The sequence below is a fragment of the Erinaceus europaeus genome, chromosome 10, assembly GCF_950295315.1.
Source record: "Erinaceus europaeus chromosome 10, mEriEur2.1, whole genome shotgun sequence".
NCBI classification, from domain to species: Eukaryota; Metazoa; Chordata; class Mammalia; order Eulipotyphla; family Erinaceidae; genus Erinaceus; species Erinaceus europaeus.
The window spans coordinates 47544552-47554519 of NC_080171.1; the positions used below are offsets into that span (position 1 = coordinate 47544552).

Here is a 9968-nt window from a genome sequence, read left to right on the forward strand (position 1 = left end):
TGATGGGATATCCTTCCATTTCTGGCAGGAGCAAAGTCGAGCCTGCTGTATGGCACAGCCCTAACAGGCTAGGGCTAACTGCAAAGCAGGGAGTCCTGGACAAAACTGAAGCTATTTCTCCTTACATTGACAATTTGAAGACTTATTGGCTATTGAAAATACACAGTATTACCTGAGGACAATGGCAAAGGCAAGTCAGACTTGCTGTATGGTACAGCCCCAGTGGGCTAGGGCTAACTACAAAGTGTGGAGTCCTGGACTAAACTGAAGCCATTTCTCCTTACATAGATAATTTAAAGACCTATTGGCTATATTGGGCATACACAAATCATACCTGGGACAATAAAAGGTGATCCCTGGGGGAAGTACACTGTGACAACAATTAATGGCAGTGAGTATATCAAGACTAAAATGGCCTAGGAGCAGAAGCTACTGTACCCATTTAAAGGCTTTCAGAAAAGGAGCTACTTATCACCACTATAGTTTCTCAATCAGCTGGACTCAGACCAAAAGCCCGAATTACAGGTGGCTTGTAGTGTGAGTGTTAGACTATGCTCTTCATTTAGTTATAAAAGGCTCTATTGCTTACCCTCACCCACAAACACCCTGCTTCCACTTACAGACATCCATGATGAGTATTAGGTTGTGTAGTTAAATACCTAATGTTAGGATATATGGGTAGAAGTAAGTAAACTTTCATTAGCTAAAAGTTTGTGAACTTTCATATATGCAAAGGTTAACCAGAAGAGAGCCCCCATGGTGTGTGCTTACTTTACAGCAGAATATTTCTTTAGGTGAACAGCCTACTATGACCTAGTTAGATCCATCTAAGAATGGGTTAAGAAGAAAAGCTATTAGATTTAACTCCAGAGAAAAATGTTTATTCAGACAGAAGGTCAGAACAGGGAGATGGTCAAAACACAGAGGGAAATTTCAAGGGTAGATTTAGATTACCCCAGACCCAGGAAACTTTCAAGGGTAGATTTAGGCTATCCCAGACCCAAGAAACTTTCAAGGGGAGATCAGGATGCCCCAGACCTAGGGAACTTTCTAAGGAAAACATACCTATAATAATAATAATGTTGTTTAAGGTTATTCCTGATGTTAATGAAAACAATTATACATGATATCATCTGTATCCTTGATGTTAATGAAAATAATCTTACGTAATGTCAACTGTATCTGGGCAAAAAGTGTTTAAATAATAAACCTCTTCAGACAGAGAACAGAGACGCCTCTCTCCTGCACCTGAAACAGCCAATGTGTCTCTCACTTCATTCATCTCGCCAACTCCTCCTTTCCTTCAGGGACCCTTAATTACTTTCACCAGAAGCTGGCTCCCTGCACATTTCTTTGTATCTCTTTGTGTTTGCTTAAAGGGTGACTCTCAGTTTTCATTATATAAGTCTTTCACTTCTTTTGTTAACTTTATTACTAAATATTTGATTGTTTTTTTCTGCTATAGTAAAAGGAGGTGATTTCTGGATTCTGGAAGACTTCTTCTTCTAGTTTAGTGTTGGCACAGAGGAATGTTACTGATTTTTTTTCTACTTTTTTCTTTCTATTCTGTAGGAGCCAATGTCTGATAAGGGGAAGGCAAGAGAGAGATGAGGGATCTCTTTGTCATCAAGCCTTTGCCAGCTCCTAAATAATGTATGCGATAGAGTCAAGCCCATCTGAAAACTTAACAAATGTGCCAGGAGGAGAACTACCACAAGCTACTGATTTTTGTATATTGACTTTGTAGCCTGCCATTTTGAAACATGAAATGAATGAAATTGAAGCACCACATAGCACTGTACACAAAAGCCAACTTGGAGTAGATTAAAGATATGGACATTAGATCAGAAAGAATAAAATACATAAAAGAAAACAGTGGCAGAACATTTCATGATCTATGCTTTAAAAATGTCTTCAAAGATATAAATTCAACAGCAAAGTAAACAAAAATAAATCAATGAGACTACATCAAACTGAAAAGCTTCTGCACAGCAAAGGATACCACTGTCCTAAGAGAAAGACACCATACAGTGTGGGAGATTTTTATACAATATTCCATAGATAAATGATTACATTAAAAGCTCAGTAAGTGCAGCATCAAAAAAAATCCATTAGAAAATGGAATGAGGATATAGACAAAAACTTCATTCACTAAGGAAGAGATCCAAAGGGCCAACAGACACAATACAGATAAAGACAATGATATACTACCTTACACTTGCAAGAATGCCATACATTAGAAAGGACAGCAACAACAAATGTTGGAGAGGATGTGGGAAAAAAGGGAACACTTCTGCGCTGCTGGTGGGAATAAAAATTGGTCTAACCTTTATGGAAAACAGTCTGGAGATTTCTCACAACACTAGAAATGGACTTACCCTATGACCGAGAATTTTCTCTCCTAGGGATTTACCCAAAGGAAACAAAAATATCTATCAGGAGAGATATATGCATCTATGTTCATAGCAGCACAATCTGTAATATCCAAAACCTGAAAGCAACACATATGTTCAAAAGCTGATATGACTAAAATAATTGTGGGATATATACATGATTGAATGCTACTCAGTTGTTGGGCAAGGACTGGCGTAAGGATACCGGTTCAAGCCTCTGGCTCCCCATCTGCAGGGGAGTCGCTTCACAGGTGGTGAAGCAGGTCTGCAGGTGTCTATCTTTCTCTCCCCCTCTCTGTCTTCCCCTCCTCTCTCCATTTCTCTCTATCCTATCCAACAACAATGACAATAACAACAATAATAACTACAATAATAAAAACAACAAGGGCAACAAAAAGGAAATAAATATATAAAAATAAAAAATGAACATAAATGATGGAGCACAACAAAACTTCAGCAAAAAAAAAAAAAAGATGAAGTAATCTCTTCTGTGTCATCTGGGATGGAACTTGAAGACATAATGTTAAGTGAAATAAGCCAAAAAGAGAAAACAACTACTGAATAATTTCCTTTATAAGCATGGCTTAATAAATAGGGGACAGGGAAGAAGACAAAGTGAAACATGAACAGGGAATGATGTATTATATCAAGGCAAAATAATCTGGGGAAGAGATAGGGTGGGGAGAGAGAATTCTGAGTTCCTGGTTCATAATGAAATTTTAACCTTGTGTCAATGACTGTACTGTAAATCATCCCCCCCACCCAATAAAAATTGGAAGGAGAAAGTGCTAAAGCAGAAAATCAACAAAATTTTAAAAAGAGCTATTAGACAATAATATACCTTCCTTCCTATTGCTATCTACTTTCTCTCTTCTTTATTAATTTACATCAATACTGTGCAGTAGAATTTTTCATAATGAGGGAAATGCTCTGCACTGTCTACCATGGCAAGCATTGGCCACACTTACTGAGCACTTAAAATGTGGCTGATAGACGGAGAAACTGAATTTTAATTTTATTTCATTTCAATTAATTTATATGTCAATGTATATATGTAACTAGTGGCTAACAGAGTACAACTCTAGATTACTCCACTATTTGATGTCTAGCTCAAACTATTTCTTCTAGAATAAAGTTCATTTAAATTACCTCAAGAACTAGGCAAATAAAGCAAAGCAGCTGTCAAATCCTCAACACCAGCTTTTGTTATCTAATTGGTCTGGGGAAAGGGTATTAATACTTAAAAAAAAAATCTTAGTTTTATTTGTTTGTTTTGCCTCCAGGGTTTATCAGTCGGTCTTGGTGCCGGCACTATAAATCCACCACTTGTGGCCACTTTTATTTATTTATTTATTTTTGCATTTCATTTGGTAGGACAGAGAGAAATTGAGAGTAAAGGGGTAGATATAGAGGAAAAGAGAAAGACACCTGCAAAGCATCCCTGCTGAAGATGGGGATCAGGGGCTTGAACCCTGGGTCCTTGCACAAATCCTTGTATATAGTACCATGTGCACTTAACCAGGTGTGCCACTGCCAGATGCCCCTATTTTTTTTTAATTTACAGCTAAAATAGATAATCACTTTTCTAAGTAATCAATTAAAGCTTCCCATGTCTCATTACTTGCTTGAAACCTCTTAAACATTGTTCAAAATTTTGAATCATTCAATTTAGTATTTCCTTTTACTGCTAGCTTCAGTTTTCTTTACCTGATTGAGTCTCTTTCTGTTTGTCTAATGATTTTGCACTATTAATGGAAATTTGGCGATGCAATTTTTATTATTGAGCCATTCAACTTTATTGCATAAATTCTTGAATTATAAATAATTTATAACTCTTGCTTTTGCAAACCCTAAATGAAGCTAAGTTTGCTTGGATTTTTACCTTGCCTGCCTCAAAACCACCACATTTACTTAATAATTAGCAGCGAAATTTCTGTATAAGTACCATGTGCTAACCGACTGCACCACTGGAGCTCCAGCAGTGAACTTTCTTTGATAGACTACAAGCTTCATGGAAAAGGAACCATCCCTGCTCACCACGTATACCTAATTCCTCGTCTGGCATATAAACATGTTGAATAAATCATTGTTAAATTAAAATTTTAATGAAAGAATATTCAAATAAATGCATTTAAAGTCATTTCAGTGTGCTATCTTATACATGAATAATGAACATGTATAGTCAACTGTATCTTGAGATGGTGTAAATATTATGCACATGCATGCACACCACTACTGTACATGTGACTGTTTCAGATGCATGATCATTGTAAGCATCCTCTTAAAGGATCCAAAAGTTGCTGAGTATTTCAAAGGATCCCTAAACACCTCTTGGTTCTGCACAGCTGGTAGCTCTTCTCTCCATAGCTATAGTCCTGGGAAATATGGTATTAATACTGAGAGAACAGATGGTGCAGGGTGTGTTACTTAAGACAGTTTTGCCAGGAGGTAAATTTATGCTTTATAAATGTACTTCAAAACTATGCTATTTGATTTAATCACTTAATGCAAAGACAGCTGCATACTATATTTGCCTTAACTGCAGTTATATGGGTTATCTGCCAATCTGTTAATTATAGTATTTTGAAAGGCTTCAGGAAAAAAAACAGTAATTATACAGATTTGGGGGGGGAGAGGAGAGGAACAGTTTTGAAGCCTAAATTCAAATGCTCATCCCCAGTTAACACAAACTTACTGAAGATTTAGAAAACCTGTTAGGAAAGTGGGGATAGATATGATGGTTTTCCTCTGAAAGTGACTTTTGCGCATATTCCCATTCTGCATCATTTACTGTAGTTAAATGCTGAGGAGATGGGAATGGAGGATGTTCCAATTGGACAAAGGACAGAGTTCCACTCTACTTTCTAAGACCTTTCAGCAACTGCTCAATCCCTTAAAATCAGAAGGAGGAGGAAGAAGAAGAGGGAGAGAACAGAATGAGGAGGAGGATCTGCCTTTGACTTTCTCATACTTACTCATAATCTGTTTGCTCCCTGAGTTCTTTGTATCTAAATTTTCTGTGCTAACAGTAGCAGCAGCGATTATTAAACAGATTTAATTAATACTGTTCCAAGGAGAAAGAATATTTTAAGCTTTGTCTGACAGCTTCCTTTTCTTGCCAAAGACTAGATACCACATACTTATAGAAGTCTGGCCCATTTCCCCTATCCCCTGGGAATTTGCATTCAATAAATGTTTTTGTCATTTTAAGAACAAGAAGTCCTCTCAGTGAACAGCTCTATCAGATACAAGGGTTGAATGGAGCCCAGACTGTAATCAAAGTTACACAAATAGCAAGTTAGTTAAGAAAAAAATAGGAACTCAGACCAAAGACCCTTTTCTGTTTAAGCCCTTTTCACATGCATCACACTGTCTTGGGGAGTTATAATAAGATGAGAAGTCAGAAAGAGCAGAATTATTTTCCTATATTATGTTATTACTAGACTGGAGTTGACTCTAGACAAAATGAAAAGGCAATAATAGTAGTTATTATAACTGTCTTCTCAGGGCCTCAGCATTCTACAATTTTTTTGCCATCCACATTGAGAATGGTGTCTTAAAGAATAGTGCATCTCTTCCTGAGTGCTACCGACTATGTGCTTGGTAGTGCATTAAGTACAAATACTTCGCGGTTAAGCACTAGAAGTTTATGGAGTAAACATTTTATACATCTTAAGGAGGAGAAGGAAATTAGCTAGAGGAAAAGTGATTTGCATAAATTCACAGCTGACTTCTAGCAGAATCTTACAGTAAGACTTGGATTTACTGTTATCAAATAGTATTCCCTTCCCTAGAAGAAAAACCTTTTTTTTCCTTGGAATCCTCCTTCCATAATGGACTAAATGACTCCTTTCAATTTTCTGAGGCCTTATAGCTGCTCTACCCAGGGCTTTGCTTTATTTTGGTTAGTTGGTTTCACTGAGCAGAGGCCTTAAGCATGGGATTTCACAGCTATGGGCTGTTTGCTTTTTGATTTAGATGGACACAGGAGAGATACCACAGTAGCTCGTGATGTCAGGGTTCATACCTAGGCTGGTGACATGGCAAAGCACATGTCCTACCTAGTGAGCTATCTTCTGGCCTCTCTTCCCCACCTTAATTCTAACTTTTTGTGTTAGGTGGAAGGAGAGTATAATATTAGGCTGACAGATAAAGGAGGATTTTTTTTTTAAGTGGTTACAGAGATCTAGCCCTTCTAATAATATGTGCTCTCCAAATAAGTCATCTTCTTGAATTAATTTTCATAAGAGCAAGAGAGAAAGACAGATAGAAACAATCAAAAGCATGTCTTAATTACTCAAAAAAATTGTCCTTTTTTTGGTCTTTACTGTTCACATAAAATACTAGGGATAAAACCCAGGATCTCAGTTATGTAAGCCAGGAGCTCCACCACTGAGCCTTCTTGCACCCGTAAGGGATGTCTTTTAATATGATTCAATTCATATGTAAGTGGTTGTCATTTCTAATCTACAAAGGAGGAATATTTATATCATCAGTGGTCTCCCAAATTATCATTTTTTGAGGCTGCTGTTTAGATCAAATCTATGAAAAAGTCGATCTCTGTCATCTAGCCGCCTTATCTCTAGCTTGAGACTTTTATATAAAAAGGCAATATTTTATTAAAATTTTGAAAAAATAGGCCTTTATTTCTTCAGAATTTTTAAATTCAAAATTTAATCACCATTAAATTCAAAATTTAATCACCATTGTTTGGTTATTATTTTCTCTGCTCCTAGTCAGACATGTTTTAGTAATAGTTTTTTTTCTTTTAGAAAAATTTATCCTTTTTTGAAGAATCAAGTTTATATGCTACCAGTTAATTAAAGGGACTTTGCATATCAGAGGCCAATATTCCAAGGTAGAAAAAAACCGCTTTTAGTTTATTTCAATGACTTGCAGTATCTACATCCATATATATTTATGTATAAAATAAATTACCTTCCAGAGAAGCTCTACAAGTAACTCAATTATCGATTCTGGTGTTCCAAAGAAGGAAAAAGGGCATTATTTTTAAGGAATGTTCTCTGAGGATTTCCAAATGTTTGAAGATTCAAAGCCTCACAAGAAAGGCTAGGTGTATCCTGAAATATTTAACCAGTATTACATATGGCATTTTTTTTTTACATGATATGGTTTTAGTGAAAAAACAATCACCTACTTCAACAAAGGCAAAATTTGTATGTCTATCATCACCTTTGTTGCTTTGGAGTAATTCTGAAATAAGAGAGTAAAACTAACTTTATTTAACCATCTAAAAAAAATACAGCACTCCCTTTATAGATTTTTCCTTATTTATATTTTGTCTTAATAAAGTAAGTGCTATTTTTTCTAATAGAGAGAAACTACCTGGCTCACTATAATATTGTTAACTGATTTTCATTTAAAAAGGACAAAAGCAGGGAGAGGGAAGATGGCGGACTGAGAAGCTGCTAGTGGCTTGAGCTCCAACAACATCTACTGGAAACAGTAGGATTTTTTACCTTTAGCAGGTCAGTCAATAAGGGGTCCTAGCGGTCACACCAAGGAGGTGACTATAACTCAGTTTGGGTTAGAAAATAGAGTAAATGTGTCCTGGAGCTCAGCTTCCCAGAGACACACCTTACTAGGGAAAGAGAGAGGCAGACTGGGAGTATGGACCGACCAGTCAATGCCCATGTTCAGCGGGGAAGCAATTACAGAAGCCAGACCTTCTACCTTCTGCAACCCTCAACAACCCTGTGTCCATGCTCCCAGAGGGATAGAGAATGGGAAAGCTATCATGGGAGGGGGTGGGTTATGGAGATTGGGTGGTGGGAATTGTGTGGAGTTGTACCCCTCCTACCTTATATTTTTGTTCATTAATCCTTTCTTAAATAAAAAATTTTAAAAAAAAAGAAAATAGAGTAAAAAGAAAGGAAAAAAAAATTTTTTTAATTATTATTCCCGAAGCACACACCTGACCCCCTCCCTCCCCATAACCAGTCCCTGGGGGCCAGAGTTCTGCTCCTAGCAGGCTCCCCTGCTGAGCTTCTTTCATGACCAAGATTCCTGTCCCACCAGGGGGTGTCATTCCAACTCCAACTCTATTCCTTTCTGAAACCCTTGACCTTTCTTTCTTCTAAGTGGACAATTCCAGCTACAAATATTCTACCAAGCAGAGCCTTACTCAGACAGGGAAAGACAGGGTTTTTTTTTTTTTTTTGCTTTATTTTTTCAACAATCAGCTGCCTCTGCTCAGGGGGACTGAGGCAATCTGGAGCCATCCAAGCTGAAGACAGGACAGGGTTTTTAACTCTATTCTATTTTATTATCAATACTAGATAAACGTGTATCCCTTTCCCCCTCTCCTTCAGGTTGACCAGAGTTAACTTTTAGTGTATTTTCCATTGCTAGGGGATCAGGAGTATGTCCACTGCTAAAGTAACTTGTTTCACTCTTCCTACCTCCCTTCCCCACTCTCCCCTCCCCCCGCCTAGCTAATTAAATAATAATAATTAATTAATCAATTAAAAACTCCTTTCACTGTTCTTTTATTACTGTTCTTTTTCTTATCTTTTTTAAATTTTTTTTAATATTTATTTTATTTATTTATTCCCTTTTGTTGCCCTTGTTGTTTTTTTTATTGCTGTGGTTATTATTGTTGTTGTCGTTGTTGGATAGGACAGAGAGAAATGGAGAGAGGGAGGGGAAGACAGAGAGGAGGAGAGAAAGATAGACACCTGCAGACCTGCTTCACCGCCTGTGAAGCGACTTCCCTGCAGGTGGGGAGCCAGGGTTCGAACCGGGATCCTTATGCCAGTCTTTGTGCTTTGCACCACCTGTGCTTAGCCGACTGCACTACAGCCCGACTCCCTCTTATCTTTTTTCTTTTCTCTCTATTTTTTTTCTTCTTTTTCTCATTCTTGTCATCCTTTCTTCCTTCCTCCTTCGACTTTCTGAATTCACTGATACAAGTTTGGGAATTATTTTTGGGAAGAAATCTGACTCAGAGTGGACTCTCTCTGCGTGTATCTCTGCTCTACTTCCCTTTCTCCTCTAGCTACCCCTAGAATATACAGTGGATAGTAGATTTGCATAACTATCTATTCTTGCTATTCTTGTCTATTCCAGAGGTGTTTTTTTTTTTAAGGATTTTTTTTTATTTGGCTGTTTTACTTTCTTAACAGTCAGCTGCCTCTGCTCAAGAGACTTGAGGCAATCTGGAACAGGTTTTTTACCCTGCTCTATTTTATTATCAATATTATACAAAGGTGTATCTCTTTCCCCCCCTCCTTTAGGTTGACCAGAATTAACTCTTAGGGTATCTTCCATTGCTAGGGGACTGAGCATATTATCCATTGCAAGAGGAACTTGTTTAACTACTCCTACCTACCCTACCCAATATCCCCTTCTCCCTCCTCCTAGATAATTAAAAAAATAAAATAAAATAAAAAATAAATTAATCAATTAAAAAACCACTGCGCTTTTATTACAGCTCTTTTTCTTATCTTTTTTATTTTCTCCCTCTCATTTCTCTTTCTTTTTATCTTGTCTTCCTTCCTTCCTTCCTTCTTCTTTGGCTTTCTGAATTCACTGATATTCATTTGTGAATTATTT

General features: G+C 37.1%; 1 non-coding gene across 1 annotated transcript; it reads right to left on the reverse strand.

Moving 5' to 3' along the window:
* Positions 1 to 1564: 1564 nt before the first annotated feature.
* Positions 1565 to 1719, reverse strand: LOC132541138 (small nucleolar RNA SNORA12). The gene has a single exon (XR_009552311.1). It is a non-coding gene; the product is annotated as a small nucleolar RNA SNORA12 (small nucleolar RNA).
* Between the last annotated feature and the right edge of the window lie 8249 nt (positions 1720 to 9968).